Below are 18,667 nucleotides of genomic sequence, written 5' to 3'. Positions count from 1 at the left end.
ATCACTTATCGTATTTAGGTCCCAGTTTGTCCGAGACTTGCGTCGAACGTAAGCCTCACAACCCCAAATTCTCATAAAAGACACCTGGGCATCTCTCCCAGTCCATATCCTATATGGTGTCTTTATCACAGCCTTGGATGGAACACGGTTGAGTATGAAGGCTGTTGTGTCCAGTGCATAGCCCCAAAGAAATATAGGAAGATCTGTGTGACTCATCATAGACCGTACCATATCTAATAGGGTACGATTCCTCCTTTCGGATACACCATTCCACTGTGGTGTTCCAGGAGGAGTGAGTTGGGATAGAATCCCACACTCAGTTAGATAGTCATGAAACTCATGACTAAGGTATTCTCCACCTCGATCTGATCAAAGTATCTTAATACTCTTGCCAAGCTGAGTTTGTACTTCATTCTTGAATGCTTTAAACTTTTCAAAGGATTCTGACTTATGTGTCATCAAATACACATAACCATATCTACTGAAGTCATCAGTAAATGTAATGAAGTACGTATAACCACCCCTGGCAGCAACATTGAAAGGGACACATACATCACTATGTATAAGTCCTAACAAGTCAGTCGCTCTTTCACTGTGTCCACTAAAGGGAGTCTTGGTCATCTTGCCCAGTAGGCATGACTCGCATGTCTCATATGATTCGAAATCAAATGAGTCCAGCAAACCATCTTTATGGAGTTGGGATAAGCGTTTTTCATATATATGATCTAAGCGACAGTACCAGAGATAGGTTTGGTTCATTTCATTTGATTTGAACCTTTTGGTATTTATGTTATAGATGGGGTTCTCTAAGTCTAGAATATACAGTCCGTTCATCAGAGGTGCACTACAATAGAACATATCATTTAAATAAACTGAACAACATTTGTTCTTTATTATAAATGAAAAACCTTTCTTGTTCAAACAAGAAACTGATATAATGTTCTTAGTAAGAGCAGGCACATAACAACATTCATCTATTTCTAGTACAAGCCCAGAGGGCAGAGATAGAAAGTAAGTCCCTACAGCAACAGCAGCTACTCGTGCTCCATTGCCTACTCGTAGGTCCACCTCGCCCTTCGTCAATGCCCTGTTATTTCTCAACGCCTGCACATTAGTACAAATGTGAGAAGCTCATCGTTATCTAATACCCATGATTAAGAAATAGATAGATTGACTTCTATAACATATATACCTGAAGTGGAAGTCTCACTTCTCTTCTTCTTAAGATCTTCCATGTACACTTTGCAGTTCCTCTTCTAGTGCCCGGTCTGACCGTAGTGGAAGCAGGTAGCTGTTAGTTAGAGCCCTAGAGCCAATCATTTGATGATTGTATGGACTCATATATATCATATTCTTGTATATTAATAAAGGCATTGGTTTTTGGTTATTATGCTTATTTGTATTAGTGTCAGATAAAATAAGTATAATAACGTCCTTGAGTAGAACGTTCATATCTATATCAATCGATTAGTTGAATCGATAGTGAGATGATATAGGGAACACTACTCTAAATCATTCCTAGTCGAGTATTAACATTCAGGGAAAATGTTAATACAATAAGACTAGCATGTAGGTCAGCTCGATGACTTGATCTCACAAGTCATGGATATAGAGATATCAAGCTGACACATGGGTATGCATTAGAGAATGTATACTGAATGACCCGCCATGAGAAAGTATCATGGATCGTTATATGAGTGTCATATACTTTCTCATGTGGCTATTAGTATGACTATTAGTCCTTAGACCTGAAGTCACCATGGATCCCTACATAAGGAGTTATGTACTTTAGTTTCGTCAAACGTCACCCGTAACTGGGTGGACTATAAAGGCGATTACTGGGTATATAACAAATTATGCAGAGGGATGTGAGTGATGTAGATGGGATCTATCCCTCCTATATGACGGGAGAGACATCGATATTCTTGATAGAGTGAGACCACGAAGTGTATGGTCATACCCAAATGAGTCAATATGAGATATTGAGCTCATTTGATTGAGTGAGTCTACTCGGAGTTCAAGATTTAGATTGGTCAGAGGATGACACGGTCTATGCCTCATATTGATCAATCTAGATGTCTAGGATAGAAGGGCACTTGTCATATATTGTGAGGAGTCACAATTAGTAGTCACAAGGTGATGTTGGATCTCGACATTTCTTGTAACTTGGGTAGCAATGATGTATTGCTAGATGCCGCTCATTGCTTATGTTTCTAAAGGAGTTTAGAAACATTGCCAACGTTACAAGAACCTATTGGGTCACACACAAAGAACAAGTGGATGGAGATTAGGTTCATATGATGAACCAATTGGATTGGGTTCATATGATGAACCAATTGGATTCAAATTAGACTTATTGAGTTAGACTCAATTAGATTCAATTGTTGAATGAGTCTAATTTAGATTTGATTCATTGAGTCAATTTATATTAATGAATTGAGATTTATTAAATTAAAATTGACTTGAATCAAAGGTTGGATTTAACTCAACAAGGAAGAAAATTGGTCAATTTTGACTTGACCAAATGGAAGTTGAAACATCAAGTTTGACTTGATGTATTGCCACATCATGAAGGTTGACTCATCCTACATGGCATGACTAACCTTGCCACATCATTTCCACCTCATAATGGTGTGCCACCTCATGGAGGTTACACATCTTATACCAATTAATGTGGCCGGCCCACATTAAATGAGGGGAGTTAATGTGTGTGGAGGTTTTTATGGTGTGGCAATTATGTGTGATTAATGTAATCTTCTTCCTTGAGTCTTTCTTCCTCCCTCTCTTGCTGTGGTCGTGGGTTTCATGGAGGAGAAGATGGTTGAGTTGATTCCAAGAACAAAGGAAGAGTGAAGGTCACAAAAGGAAGGATACTACTAGTGAGTGTATAAGTTTTTCTTTTGTATCTTCTTCTTTTCTTCCTTTCCAATCCCATTCGAGAGCTCTAGAAAGTGCTGGCACACTTGGGGCTCTCTTCTCCATCCTTTGAGTGTGGGAGACACTCCTTGTTCGTGTGGATATCATTAGAGGAGTGTCTACGTTGACACTCTCGAGATCCGACGTACCGTTGGACGAGCGGGATTTGCGAGGGCACGCATCGAAGGTAAAATGGTTTTTCCCTTCCTAGATCTACTGTAGATCGTGTTTTAAACTCGTACATGTGTTTTCGAAAATTTTTCCTTGCACGAGATCCGTGGCTTGGGCGATTCGGGGTTTCCGCGACGCGAAAAGCGGTTTTCGCGGCCCGAAAAACCCAACAGTGGTATCAGAGCCACGTGCAAGGCTTGTACGAGTTTTAATTTTTGATTTTTTGAAAACTAAAGTTTCTGTAATTTTCTGTAAAATTATGTTTTTATAGTTTTTATTAGTAATTTTTCCGTAGAAGCGAAGCACAAGTGTCTCGGCACTTGTAGGCTTCGGCTACCGGAAAGATTTTTCCAAAACGGCTTCGTTTTGCCCCAAATCCATTTGGGACAGCGAGCTTGGGTGCCATTAGATCGCAAAGGAGCAACTCACGATGGTTAGATCGTGGGTAGGGGTACTGCCCCTAACCCCGCAAGGGGATTTGCTCCGCGATTGCACCCGAAATCGCTAAAAACGAACCCGCCGGGAAGATTTTTCCGAAACGGCAATGTCTCGGCCCAAATCGTTTTGGGACAGCGGGTTTAGGCGCTGTTGGATCGCAAAGGAACCCTTAGGGGTAGTGCCCCTAACCCCGCAAGGGGATTTGCTTCGCGATTGCGCCCGAAACCGCTAAACGGGACCGCCGGGAAATTTTACTCGTAAAAATTGTAAAAATTAATTTTAAAATTATAGAAAATTATGAAAATATATAATTTTGAATTATATATTAATTTTGTGATAGTCATGGCCCAAAGACCCAATTTGATTGGACAATGTGTTGTAATTCATAATACGGCCTGCGTGCCGTTATGTGATGTGCGTGCTTGTAATATTTATTTTATTATTCGCGACCTGCGCGTCGTGCCTCGTCTTTTATTCTTATTGTAAATTAGATTTAGACTCGAATGTAACTCGAGTTTCAAATTGTAATGTACAAATTGGAGCGGTGGAGGGTCCACACGAGACGGAGTTCCGAGGCGGGCACGAGCAACACAAGATGGTCAAAGGGAGGAGCTTGGAGAAGCTGTTGACCCTAGGTTGACCAATCGATCTTCTCATTGGCTTGAGAAGATCGTAGTAGGGCCATGACTAAATCACAAATAGATTAATTAATTAATTGTTATGTATTTGATGCATGTTTAATAATTAATTAATTAATTAGTGCCTTGACGATTAGATTAGATCTAAGTCGTGCACATGATGCACCCTTGCGATTAGATTAGATCTAAGTCATGCACAAGATGCATCCTTCTCGATTAGATTAGATCTAGATCGAACCAACTCTAAAATGCCTAACCGTGCCGTGATACCTATCACTACCTCGATCACATGTATTGTTGAATCTGCCAAAGCAGAGCAATACATATTATCTTGGTAGGGTACGGAGGGACAATCTTGGTCCCGCCTATCAACGCATGGGTGAATATAAACTCAATTAGATTGAGTATTCCTAGTTACTCGGTTGGATCGAGTCAACTATAGGTATTATTCCAACGGTTGGAAAAGATAGATCAAAATCACATCTATATTAACTCTCGGGCGTATTAGCCAAAGCTAACTCGAGTTTTAATATAAATGCGGATATTGATTTTATAAACAAGAGTTGCATAGAGATGTAATTGGTAATCGTTACCTACCGATTATACTAAGCCTTGGGCGTATTAGCCAAAGCTAACTCAAGGGTTAGTATGATGTGGATCTTGTCCCACAAGAATTATAGAATTCAGTGGGAGCATCATTTAATTAAAGGCCTAATTAAATGATTTTAAAAGAATATGATATTTATTTATGCAAATTTTCTGTTGTAGATAACCATGACGTCAAATACGAACATTTTCTCCCTGCGATCTGTCCTTAAGAAGGACAAGCTCAACGGAGCAAATTTCCTGGACTGGTACAGGAACCTGAGAATAGTTCTCACTCAGGAACGTAAACTGTACGTTCTGGAGCAGCCCATTCCGGAGGCTCCTCCTACCACTGCCACGCAAGCAGACCGAGATGCTTACAAGAAGCATCAAGATGACGCATTAGATGTGTCCTGTCTTATGCTCGCGACCATGAACTCTGAGCTTCAGAAGCAACATGAGTTGATGGGTGCTTATGATATGGTTGAACATCTTTGTCACCTATATCAAGGACAAGCAAGGCACTGGAAGAGGAACTCCAAAGAGTACCAGGAAGATCTTAAGAAGAAGAGAAATAAGATTTCTACTTCAGGTATAAATGTTATAGAAGTCAACCTCTCTATTTCTTCATCGTGGGTATTAGATACCGGATGTGCTTCGCACATTTGTACTAATGTACAAGCGCTGAGGAATAGCAGAGCATTGACGAAGGGTGAGATAGACCTACGAGTAGGCAATGGAGCACGAGTTGCTGCTATTGCTGTAGGAACTTATCATCTATCTCTGCCCTCTGGGCTAGTACTAGAATTAGACGATTGTTGTTATGTGCCTGCCTTGACAAAGAACATAATATCTGTTTCTTGTTTGGACAAGAGAGGATACTCGTTTATAATAAAGAACAAAGGTTGTTCCGTCTTTTTAAACGATATGTTCTATTGTAGTGCACCTCTGATAAACGGACTCTACATTCTAGACCTAGAGAGCCCTATCTATAACGTAAATACCAAGAGGTTCAAGTCAAATGACATGAACCAAACATACCTTTGGCACTGTCGCTTAGGTCATATAAATGACAAGCGCTTATCCCAGCTCCATAAGGATGGTTTGCTGGACTCATTTGATTTTGAATCATATGAGATTTGCGAGTCATGCCTACGAGGTAAGATGACCAAGACTCCCTTTAGTGGGCACAGCGAGAGAGCGACTGATTTGTTAGGACTCATACATAGTGATGTATGTGGCCCTTTCAATATCGCAGCTAGAGGCGGTTATAGGTACTTCATCACATTTACTGATGATTTCAGTAGATACGGTTATGTGTACTTGATGACACATAAGTCGGAATCCTTTGAAAAGTTCAAAGAATTCAAGAATAAAGTACAGAACCAGCTTGGCAAGAGTATTAAGATACTTCGATCCGATCGAGGTGGAGAATACCTTAGCCATGAGTTTCGTGACTACTTAGCTGAGTGTGGGATTTTATCTCAACTCACTCCTCCTGGAACACCACAGTGGAATGGTGTATCCGAAAGGAGGAATCGTACCTTATTAGATATGGTACGATCTATGATGAGTTACACAGATCTTCCGACATATCTATGGGGATATGCTCTAGACACGGCAGCTTTCATTCTCAACCGAGTTCCATCGCCGTGATAAAGACGCCATATAGGATATGGACTGGGAGAGATGCCCAGGTGTCTTTCATGAGGATTTGGGGTTGTGAGGCTTACGTACGACGTCAGGTCTCAGACAAATTAGGACCCAAATCCGACAAGTGCTATTTCATCGGATATCCCAAGGAAACTAAGGGATATTACTTCTACATTCCCAGTCAGCACAAGGTAGTTGTGGCAAAGACTGGGGTCTTTCTAGAAAGGGATTTTGTTTCTAGAAAGACTAGTGGGAGCACGTTCGATCTTGAAGAAGTTCAAGATGCGAACAATAGCGCTGATGCCTCGATGGAAATTGAACTGGAACCACAAAGTGTTGTGGATGATGTTGTTCCACAAGGAGTTGAGGAACAACAACCAGTTCAAGTAGACATACCTCTTCGCAGGTCTGGTAGGGTACGTCGTCAGCCTGAGAGATATTCATTTCTCATGTCTGACCATGATGACGTTATGCTCATAGAGGATGAGCCTACCACCTATCAGGAAGCTGTGATGAGACCAGATTCTGAGAAATGGCTAAAGGCCATTCTCGGAGCTGGAATCTTCAATTTGATGATGCGATCAAACAGTTTGGTTTCATCAAGAATGAAGATGAGCCTTGTGTCTACAAGAAGGTTGTAGAAAACATAGTTGTCTTCCACATATTGTATGTGGATGACATACTACTCATTGGGAAGGACATCCCTATGCTTCAATCTGTCAAGACCTGGCTAGGGAGTTGCTTCTCAATGAAGGACTTAGGTGAGACATCCCGTATTCTAGGGATACAGATCTATAGAGATAGATCTAAGAGATTGCTTGGCCTAAGTCAGAGTACATACATTGACAAGGTACTCCTTCGGTTTACCATGCAGAACTCCAAGAAGGGATTTCTGCCGATGTCACATGGCGTGAGTCTTTCGAAGACTCAAGGTCCCTCTTCTAGAGAGGAGAGAGACCGCATAGATCAGATCCCTTATGCCTCAGCCATAGGATCGATCATATACGCCATGCTATGTACTTGACCTGATGTCTCGTATGCTTTGAGCATGACGAGCAGATACCAGTCTGATCCAGGTGAAAGTCACTGGATAGCGGTCAAGAATATTCTTAAGTACTTAAGAAGGACTAAAGAATATTTCTTGATATATGGAGGCGATGATGAGCTAGCTGTAAAGAGTTACAGTGATACTAGCTTCCAGACCGACCAGGATGATTAAAAATCGCAGTCGAGGTTCGTGTTTTGCTTGAATGGTAGTGCTATGAGCTGGCAGAGTTCACAGCAGTTCTACAACGTTTCCATCTCATTCGAGAGATTATCGATAGAGGAGATGTGAAGATTTGCAGAGTATCTATAGAGGCTAACATTGCAGATCCCTTGACCAAGGCTTTGGCACAGAGGAAGCATGATGGTCACACTAGGTCATTAGGCCTTAGAGGCTATACTGATTGGCACTAGTGCTAGTGGGAGATTGTTAGTTAGAGCCCTAGAGCCAATCATTTGATGATTGTATGGACTCATGTATATCATATTCTTGTATATTAATAAAGGCATTGGTTTTTGGTTATTATGCTTATTTGTATTAGTGTCAGATAAAATAAGTATAATAACGTCCTTGAGTAGAACGTTCATATCTATATCAATCGATTAGTTGAATCGATAGTGAGATGATATAGGGAACACTACTCTAAATCATTCCTAGTCGAGTATTAACATTCAGGGACAATGTTAATGCGACGAGACTAGCATGTATGTCAACTCGATGACTTGATCTCACAAGTCATGGATATAGAGATATCAAGTTGACACATGGGTATTCATTGGATAATGTATACTGAATGACCCGCCATGAGAAAGTATCATGGATCGTTATATGAGTGTCATATACTTTCTCATGTGGCTATTAGTATGACTATTAGTCCTTAGACCTGAAGTCACCATGGATCCCTACATAAGGAGTTATGTACTTTAGTTTCGTCAAACGTCACCCGTAACTGGGTGGACTATAAAGGCGATTACTGGGTATATAACAAATTATGCAGAGGGATGTGAGTGATGTAGATGGGATCTATCCCTCCTATATGACGGGAGAGACATCGATATTCTTGATAGAGTGAGACCACGAAGTGTATGGCCATACCCAAATGAGTCAATATGAGATATTGAGCTCATTTGATTGAGTGAGTCTACTCGGAGTTCAAGATTTAGATTGGTCAGAGGATGACACGGTCTATGCCTCATATTGATCAATCTAGATGTCTAGGATAGAAGGGCACTTGTCATATATTGTGAGGAGTCACAATTAGTAGTCACAAGGTGATGTTGGATCTCGACATTTCTTGTAACTTGGGTAGCAATGATGTATTGCTAGATGCCGCTCATTGCTTATGTTTCTAAAGGAGTTTAGAAACATTGCCAACGTTACAAGAACCTATTGGGTCACACACAAAGAACAAGTGGATGGAGATTAGGTTCATATGATGAACCAATTGGATTGGGTTCATATGATGAACCAATTGGATTCAAATTAGACTTATTGAGTTAGACTCAATTAGATTCAATTGTTGAATGAGTCTAATTTAGATTTGATTCATTGAGTCAATTTATATTAATGAATTGAGATTTATTAAATTAAAATTGACTTGAATCAAAGGTTGGATTTAACTCAACAAGGAAGAAAATTGGTCAATTTTGACTTGACCAAATGGAAGTTGAAACATCAAGTTTGACTTGATGTATTGCCACATCATGAAGGTTGACTCATCCTACATGGCATGACTAACCTTGCCACATCATTTCCACCTCATAATGGTGTGCCACCTCATGGAGGTTACACATCTTATACCAATTAATGTGGCCGGCCCACATTAAATGAGGGGAGTTAATGTGTGTGGAGGTTTTTATGGTGTGGCAATTATGTGTGATTAATGTAATCTTCTTCCTTGAGTCTTTCTTCCTCCCTCTCTTGCTGTGGTCGTGGGTTTCATGGAGGAGAAGATGGTTGAGTTGATTCCAAGAACAAAGGAAGAGTGAAGGTCACAAAAGGAAGGATACTACTAGTGAGTGTATAAGTTTTTCTTTTGTATCTTCTTCTTTTCTTCCTTTCCAATCCCATTCGAGAGCTCTAGAAAGTGCTAGCACACTTGGGGCTCTCTTCTCCATCCTTTGAGTGTGGGAGACACTCCTTGTTCGTGTGGATATCATTAGAGGAGTGTCTACGTTGACACTCTCGAGATCCGACGTACCGTTGGACGAGCGGGATTTGCGAGGGCACGCATCGAAGGTAAAATGGTTTTTCCCTTCCTAGATCTACTGTAGATCGTGTTTTAAACTCGTACATGTGTTTTCGAAAATTTTTCCTTGCACGAGATCCGTGGCTTGGGCGATTCGGGGTTTCCGCGACGCGAAAAGCGGTTTTCGCGGCCCGAAAAACCCAACAGTAGCATCCTTGGCAACCCCTCCTTTGGGTTTCAGTGCCTTACCTTTGCCCTGGGCTTGGGACTTTCCCTTACCTTTAGGCTTGCCCTTACCCTTATGTTTTTGTACCATCAAAATGGAGTTGGGCTTAGTCTTGACATCCATTTGCCAAATCTCATAATCCATATGAGCAGCAATGGATAAGAGTATCCGGATAGACTTAAGCATGGCTACCGGTGAAAAGGTTTCCTCATAATCGATTCCCTCTTTCTAAGTGTACCCTTTCGCAACAAGCCTAGCTTTGAAAGTTTCTACCTTCCCATATGTCCCTCTTTTCCTTTTGTAGATCCATTTGCATCCAACGGCTTTTACACCATCAGGTGGTTCTACAAGCTCCCAGACCTTATTAGAGTACATAGACTCTATTTCAGAATTCATCGCCTTTTGCCAAGATGCTGCATCTATATCTTGGAGTGCTTCGTCATATGTCCGGGGATCAGGTTCATGTTTTCCCGGGATCAAGTCCAAAGACTCTCCCAAAAACATGAATCTTTCAGGCTGCCTTACAACCCTCCCACTACGACGAGGCACTGTCTGTGGTTGTGTATCATGTGTGACACATGTTGCAGTCTCTTGTGGTACTTCATCTTGTACTGTTGGTACTGAAGTAGATGTGTCCTCTCTAAGTTCTTCTAAAATAACTTTGCTACTGGGCTTGTGATCTATTATATAGTCTTCTTCTAAAAACTGGGCATTGGTGCTAATAATGACCTTCTGGTCTTTAGGACTATAAAATAAACCACCTTTCGTTCCTTTGGGATATCCCACAAACACGCGAACTTCTGTACGAGATTCTAACTTATCAGCATCTGGTTTCAGCACATGTGTTGGACTACCCCAAATCCGAATATGTCTTAGACTGGGTTTTCGCCCATTCCACAATTCTATGGGAGTAGAAGAAACTGATTTAGAAGGTACTAAGTTCAGAACGTATACTGCTGTTTCCAGAGCATATCCCCAAAACGAATTTGGTAATTCTGAATAACTCATCATTGATCTGACTATCTCCATAAGAGTCTTATTCCTTCGTTCTGCTACACCATTCTGTTGGGGTGTTCCAGGTGCAGACAATTTGGGATTGAATCCCGACCTCTGATAAGTAATTCCTAAACTCTCCTAAGAGGTATTCGCCACCACGATCAGACCGTAGTGTCTTGATACTTTTACCTAGTCGTTTCTCCACATCAGCCTTGTATTCTTTGAACTTATCAAAGCACTCAGACTTGCGGCGCATTAGGTAAATGTATCCGTATCTTGAATAATCGTCTATAAAAGAAACAAAATATTCAAAACCATCTCTTGCCTGGATAGACATAGGACCACACAAATCAGAATGAACCAATTCTAACACTTCTTTGGCTCTATACCCCTTGCCCTTGAACGGTCTCTTGGTCATTTTACCTTCTAAGCAAGATTCACAAGTTGGAAAATTTTTCAACTCTAATGAACTCAAAAGTCCATCGGCTATAATCCTCTGAATCCTACTTAAGTTAATATGACCAAGCCTTAGATGCCAAAGATATGTTTGGTTCATTTTCGAAGGTTCTTTTCTCTTATTAGAGTTAGAAGATGAGTTATAAATTTCCATATTTTGCTTTGTGGAAGAAATTAGATTTAAAGTATACAAATTGCCAACTAATGCACCATAACAGATAATCACTTTATTTCTTTTAATAACTACATCGTTACTGAAAGAAACTGAATATCCATCTAAAAACAGTTTAGAAACTGAAATTAAATTCTTTCTAAAACTGGGTACATAAAGACAATTTCTTAAAACCAAATTTCTATTTCTACTAAAGGATAAGTAGACGTCTCCCACTGCAACAGCCGCCACCATAGTAGCATTGCCCATGTAGATGGTAATTTCTCCTTCAGTTAGTCGTCGGGTTTCCTGGAACCCCTGCAGGGATTTCAGATATGATCAGTGGCTCCCGTATCTATACACCAGGTGCTGGTAGATAACACCGCTAAACATGTTTCAACAACTAGAGCATGAGATATACCTTTGTTGTTCTGATTCCTACGAGGACAGTCCGCCTTCCAATGCCCTAACTGCTTGTAGATGAAGCATTTGCCCTTCGGCTTCTTCAATCCAGCTTTAAATCCTGTACTATGAGATTTATTCACTTTCTTTGCTGAGCCAGCTTGTTTCTTCTTCTTCTTTCCTCTCGGTTTAGAAGTAGAACCATTCTCAGCATAGTGAATTTGAGAATTATGATGAAATAATCCTTCTGCTGCTTGAAGTTCTGTCAGTAGTTCCGCTAATGAATAAATCCTCTTATTCATATTATAGTTCAGGCGGAACTGCTCAAAACTTCTAGGTAGCGTTTGGAGGATCATATCGATCTGGGTTTCCCCATCAATTTCTCCTCCAAGGATCTGTATCTCGTTCAGATAAGCCATCATCTTTAGGATATGATCCCTTATAGGAGTACCCTCTTGCATGGTGGCTGTCATTATCTTTCTCATGGCTTCTTGCCTAGAAGCCCTATCCTGATGACCAAAGAGTTCCTTGAGATTGTTCATAATATCATAGGTTGTTGGTAAATCTTGATGCTGTAATGCAATATATTTGACATTGAAGCCAAAATGTAACACCGCGCCATCTCATCTGCTTTTACCCATTTCCTATGATATTCAATCTCCTCTTGGGTAGATTCACCAGTAAGTGCTTCAGGACAAGGCTCAGTCAGTACAAATTTATAGCTTTCAGCAGTAAGGACAATGTCCAGGTTCCTTTTCCAATCTATGTAATTAGGTCCAGTAAGTCTATTCTGTTGAAGTATGATGGACAGTGGGTTGAAAGTCATCCTAAAAATCACAAATAACTTTTGGTCAGAACTCTAAATTTAGAATAATATTGATTCCTCAAACAATACTATTTTAAATTAACCAACACCTCATAACACCGTGAATTTTGTATGCCACGTTAGTGTGGACGTATACAAATTCAACATTTATAAAAGGAGGGTTTTAACCCATTAATTTTATTATCTTGTCAACCTAACTTTTTGACAAATAAAATTAATAGTTGGTATCATTTGGTCACACAAATAATAGCAGTGACTCCGATGGGGAGGATACTATTAGATGTGTCTAAATGTATACCATTACTTGACACTAAGTCCATTAATAAGATTATGCCCCTTCCGTTGGGAAAGATCACACGCTCTTAATTAACTTCCTATAGTCATCCAAAAATGGAAGTTTGTTCTAGTGATCCACAAACAAGCTCATCCGTTATGGAGGAAGGCACTCAGAGCCAACGCGCAAGCTTGTTTGCATCACTTACAAACCAGTAATGGAGACCATGGGATTTTCTTAAAAATCCCTCTCCCACTTAGTTATTTATAAATGAGGAATTATAACTATGCTAGCCTACTAAACTTGTAAACTAACATGCACACACAGCACAATATAAAAGCAATAGAAAATATAATTTTCAACTATTATGGCTTTTATCTCTAGTTGTCCTCCGTGTGTTGTCATCCCAAGCTGCTGCCATATTTGGCCACCGCTAACGGGTCTAGCTGTTGCATCCATCTTGCTCCTAGTTCCGCTGCGCCTCTGGTCCTTAGAAGGTTCCACGCTTTGCAAGATTTGATCTGCGACATAAATAGAATTTTACATTTTTGATCCTATATTCCATAAAAGGAATGTACATGTATCTAGATCAAAAATAAAATCCTAATAAAACTAAATACAGCTCCTGCTGTATTTGAATACAATCATGCACACACAGATAAATGCCCTTGACATGTCCAAGGGTCCAATCACACACATAATAACTAAAAGCCATAATAGTTGGATCCTACATCCACAAAGTTAGCACATCCTACTATTAACCTGCCTAAATTATGTATGACATTTGCATAATTAACCTAATACCAAATACACAGAGGCAAAACCCTAGCTCTGATACCAATTGTTGGTTGCTACTCGGAAGACCTATAGGTTCCACTGTACAAAAATTTTATACAAAGGTCTGAACCTTTTCCTAGCTACCATGTGTTCTTTTAAATTAAATTTTGGATCGCCTGCGGAACTTAACACGTTTGATCCAAAACTTAATCTATTTGTTCTTTAAGGTTTTGACATGGATCTCCTGCGGAACTTAACACGTTCGACCCAAGTCTCCTTAAGTTATTAATTCTATTAAATATTAATTTCCATAATTGGTTCCCAGTACTGACGTGGCGAGGCACATGGCCTTCTTGGATATGGGAGCAACCACCACCGACTATACAAAACCTTTTATAGAAAGCTAATATTTAATTTCTTAAAATAACTTTAGGTTAACCGAAAAGAACAATCAAATCACAAGGAAAAATAAAACAAAGGAACACAACATCAAAAATCATATTCGAAATACTAGAATCGTAAGCCTCTTGTATTTGGTATTATTTCCAAAAATAACTAGTATGATGCGGAAATAAAAATTACTAGTTATACCTTTTAGAAAAACATCTTGATCTTCTACCGTATTCCTCTTCTAACGTCGGACGTTGTGTGGGCAACGATCTTCCGAGATGAGAAACCACCAACCACCTTCTTCTCCTCCTAGCAAGGTTCGGCCACAAAGAAGCTTTACCAAGGATGAAGAACAAAACATCAACCAAGCTCCAAGAGATTCAAGCTTTCTCTCCTTCTTCTTCTTCTTCTTCAAGTAGTATCCGGCCACAGCAAGAGCTCCAAGGGGAGAGAGAGGTTTGGCCACCACAAGAGGAAGAGAGGGAGATGATGATGATGATGGCCGGCCACACCAAGGAACAAAAGAGGGAGAGAAACAATAGAGGTTGTACACATGAAGGCACCCTCACCCCTTCTTTTTTATTCCTTGGCCTATGCAAATTAGGAAATTTAATTACAATAAAATTTCCTTAATTTCCTTGACATGATTTAATTGAGAAAAATAAAATAAAATTTCCCAATTAAACTATATTGGCCGGCCACATCAAAGGAAATAAATTAGACAAGTTTTAATCAACAAATTAAAACTTCCTAATTTGTTTCCGAATATTTTAAAATTAAAATTTCTCTTCAAAAATCTCTTCATGGTTGATAAAAAGAAATTTTCATAATTTTAATTTTACAACATGTGAATAATTCTTAAAGAGAAAATAAAATATCTCACCAATCTACAAATAAGGAAAGAGATCTAATCTCTTTCTTTAATCTTTTGTAGATCTTTTACAAGAGAGATATTTTATTTTTAATTCTCTTTAATAAATTATATCTTCCACATAATAAAAATTAAAATTAAAATCCTTTTTAATTTAATTATGGCCGGCCCTACTAGCTTGGGTTCAAGCTAGGGTCGGCCACCCTAAACTCATACTTAGGCTGGCCCTAGCTTGGTTCCCAAGCTAGCTTGTCCGGCCCCCTTTAGGTGGGTATAGAAAGTGGGTATAGGTGGGTATAGTACTCTATAAATAAGAGGCTACGATAGGGACCGAGAGGAGGAATTGGTTTTGGTCTCCCGATAAAATTAAGCATCCCGTGTTCGCCCCGAACACACAACTTAATTTTATCAATAATAATTCATTCCACTAGAGAACTATTATTGAACTACCGCACCAATCCCAAATTATATTTTTGGGCTCCTTCTTATTATGAGTTTGTTAGTCTCCCTGTGTTTAAGATATCGAATGCCCACTAATTAAGTGAGTTACTGACAACTCATTTAATTAATATCTTAGTCCAAGAGTAGTACCACTCAACCTTATCATCATGTCGGACTAAGTCCACCTGCAGGGTTTAACATCACAATCCTTATGAGCTCCTCTTGAGAACATTATCAACCTAGTATCTCTAGGACACAGTTTCCTTCTATAATAAACAACACACACTATAAGTGATACCATTTACCAATTTATCGGGCTTATTGATTCATCGAACTAAATCTCACCCATTGATAAATTAAAGAAATAAATATCAAATTTATGTGCTTGTTATTATATTAGGATTAAGAGCACACACTTCTATAATAACTGAGATCTTTGTTCCTTTATAAAGTCAGTATAAAAGAAACGACCTCAAAAGGTCCTACTCAATACACTCTAAGTGTACTAGTGTAATTATACAGTCAAGATAAACTGATACATAATTACACTACGACCTTCTAATGATTTGTTCCTTTCCATTTTGGTCGTGAGCTACTGTTTATAATTTATAAGGTACTGATAACATTATCTTCTGCGTGTGACACCACATGCTATGTTATCTACAATATAAATTAATTGAACAACTACAAACAAATGTAGATAATTTGACCAAATGTGATTCTTTATTCAAAACAAATGTTTACAAAAGCTTAGGTTTTCAGTATACACTCCAACAAACAGGAGGGTATTTACTTCGTTCGAAGCCGCACTCGACTCCTACTCGAAGGCCCGCGATCCTTGATCGCTTACCGTGGGCAACAACTAATAGCTCGAATAGAATTACAAGTGAAGTACAATAATCAATAAGAAATGATTAAATTATACTGACGACAATATGAATAATTGAAGATTTGGAGCTCTGGGTCGTCGGGGGGTTGTCGCAGCACTTCGGGATCGTGTCGTTAGCAGCTAGTCACAGAAGAATTGCTTCGAGTGAGTTGTTAAGAGCTGCTGGTCGAGACCCTCTTATAAAGGGTGTTCAAGGCGCCGTGAAAGCCATCCAAGGCACCTCCATGCTGGCCGAGTCACACGCTGAGATAAGGGCTGAACTAGTCGAACCTTATCAGGTTCAAGAAGCCATCTATGCTCTCCAAGGTGCCTTCATCCACCAGTCCAAGGTGCCTTGAGCTTCCTTCAAGGCGCCTCCAAGCCTGCTTCGTAGCCAGCTCATCTTTTGCACCCGAGGAGCCTCCAAGCTCCATGGAGGTGCCTCGGACACTATTTATCTGAGGCTTAACCTCGTTCTTTCGCACCTGCAAGACATGTTAGATCCAAAACACAAACATATCCTGCAAAACAAAAGTTAGCACATATAATATCATAAATATGAAGTTTGACAGTCTCCCGACTGTCCGAGTCTAACTTCAGATTTCCGACCGGAAACTCTAGGTCGACTCGACGCCTACTATTCCCTCTACGGGGAACGCGTCCTCACCTACTCCACTCAGGAGATTTACCTGTTGCCAGTGTGATCCTCCAGATCAACTGGACTTTTGCTCGGTGCTCGATACTTCCGGACTTTCTGCTGGACTTCCGCTTCCCGGCTGGTCCAGTCTTTCACCAGGTTTATGACACCAGGACTTTCCACCTAGGATTACCCCCCTAGGACTTTTGCCTGAAGCACTCAACCCACCAAGACTTTCCGCATAGGGTTACCACCCCCTAGGAATTTTACCTTGCCTAACCACAGTTAGGTCTTTTCCTGAAAACGCTTAATAGACTTGTTAGATAACAACATACCTTAACTTTGAATCCTTTGCCATTATCAAAACTCAAGTTTGATCGTCAGATGCTTCCCGCACCTACAATCTCCCCCTTTTTGATTATGGCAACCCAAATTCAAAGTTAAGTAAAACAAATGCATAAAAATACTTAAAAAGTGTAAGTGGACAAGCTTATATAAATTTGAAATACAAGCATAACTTAAGCTAACACTTAAACTTTGTGAAGCTCCCCTTTAATACAGGGCTTTCTTTAAGAATTACTTTCTTTTACTTTTTGAATTTCCTACTCTCCCCCTTTGCCATTTATCAAAAACAGTTGAAAGCAAGTTTTAAGTGTTTAGAAAAAATAGATTTAGATTTTGAAAGACGGAAAAGAATACTTAACTAAATTTTGAAAAACTTAGCTAGACTTTTGAAAGCAATGAGTTAAATTTGCCTAGTAAAGAAGTATGCTTTTTAATCCTTTAGCAAAAATGTATAAAGGGTGGCTAAGTCTAAAAACTGCTAAGCCTTTTGTAAACATTGAATTTTGAAAATGTAGGTTCAGTAAAAAAAGTACTTAGGTTAATTAAAAGAAATAATTTTGAAAAAATAGGTGTAGGAATTAAATTTATGTTCAAGTTTAGTTAGTTCTTAAGTCCAAGCATGAGTCAAGTTAAATAGTTAACTTATTCAAATTGTTTTGATCAGGTATCAGAGCCCTAAAGTAGAAGCATGCTTAAGCTTAATATTTCCATTTCCTTCACCAACTGTCTAACCTTTAGTTACTTGTTGATTGCCTAGAGGGCAGCAACTTTCACTTGGTTAGTCAAGTTAAGTCATTTAGTCCAGTTAGATTTGACTAAGGCTGGAAGACTTGACTTGATTACTGTTAATAAAGTATTTAACGCCCAGACTCATATTGATGCACAGAAATAAGCATTATTGAGTCCAGGCTGTACCCTATGCATCTCACACAATTCTATGTTTCTCAACCACAAGCAAGGTATACCTAGGTGTTTGTGAGATGCTCTGGCTTAAATCTAGGGGAACAAGATTTCTAGGGTAGAGCCTAGGCTAAGTCCAAGTTTTGAAAATTCTAAGGAAATGGGATTTTAAAATCATTATTTTTCCTAGATTTTGAAAAGAATAAGAGAATGAGTTTTGAAGTAAGATAATGAATTTTGAAAATTAATATCTATTCTACCCAATACATTCCTATTTGTCTTCTAAGTGCACTGAACTCAAGTTCAGGTAAGGGTTTTGTGAAAATGTCAGCTAGGTTTGATTTGGAATCAACATAGTTGAGTGCAAGTTCACCTTTAGCTACATGATCCCTTACAAATTGGTGTTTCACCTCTATGTGTTTTGTCCTAGAGTGGTGAATTGGATTTTTTGTTAGATTAATTGAGCTTATATT

The sequence above is a fragment of the Zingiber officinale genome, chromosome 3B (assembly GCF_018446385.1).
Source record: "Zingiber officinale cultivar Zhangliang chromosome 3B, Zo_v1.1, whole genome shotgun sequence".
In the NCBI taxonomy this organism is placed as follows: domain Eukaryota; kingdom Viridiplantae; phylum Streptophyta; class Magnoliopsida; order Zingiberales; family Zingiberaceae; genus Zingiber; species Zingiber officinale.
The sequence above is the reverse complement of the archived record's forward strand: the minus strand, read 5'-3'. Positions refer to the sequence as shown.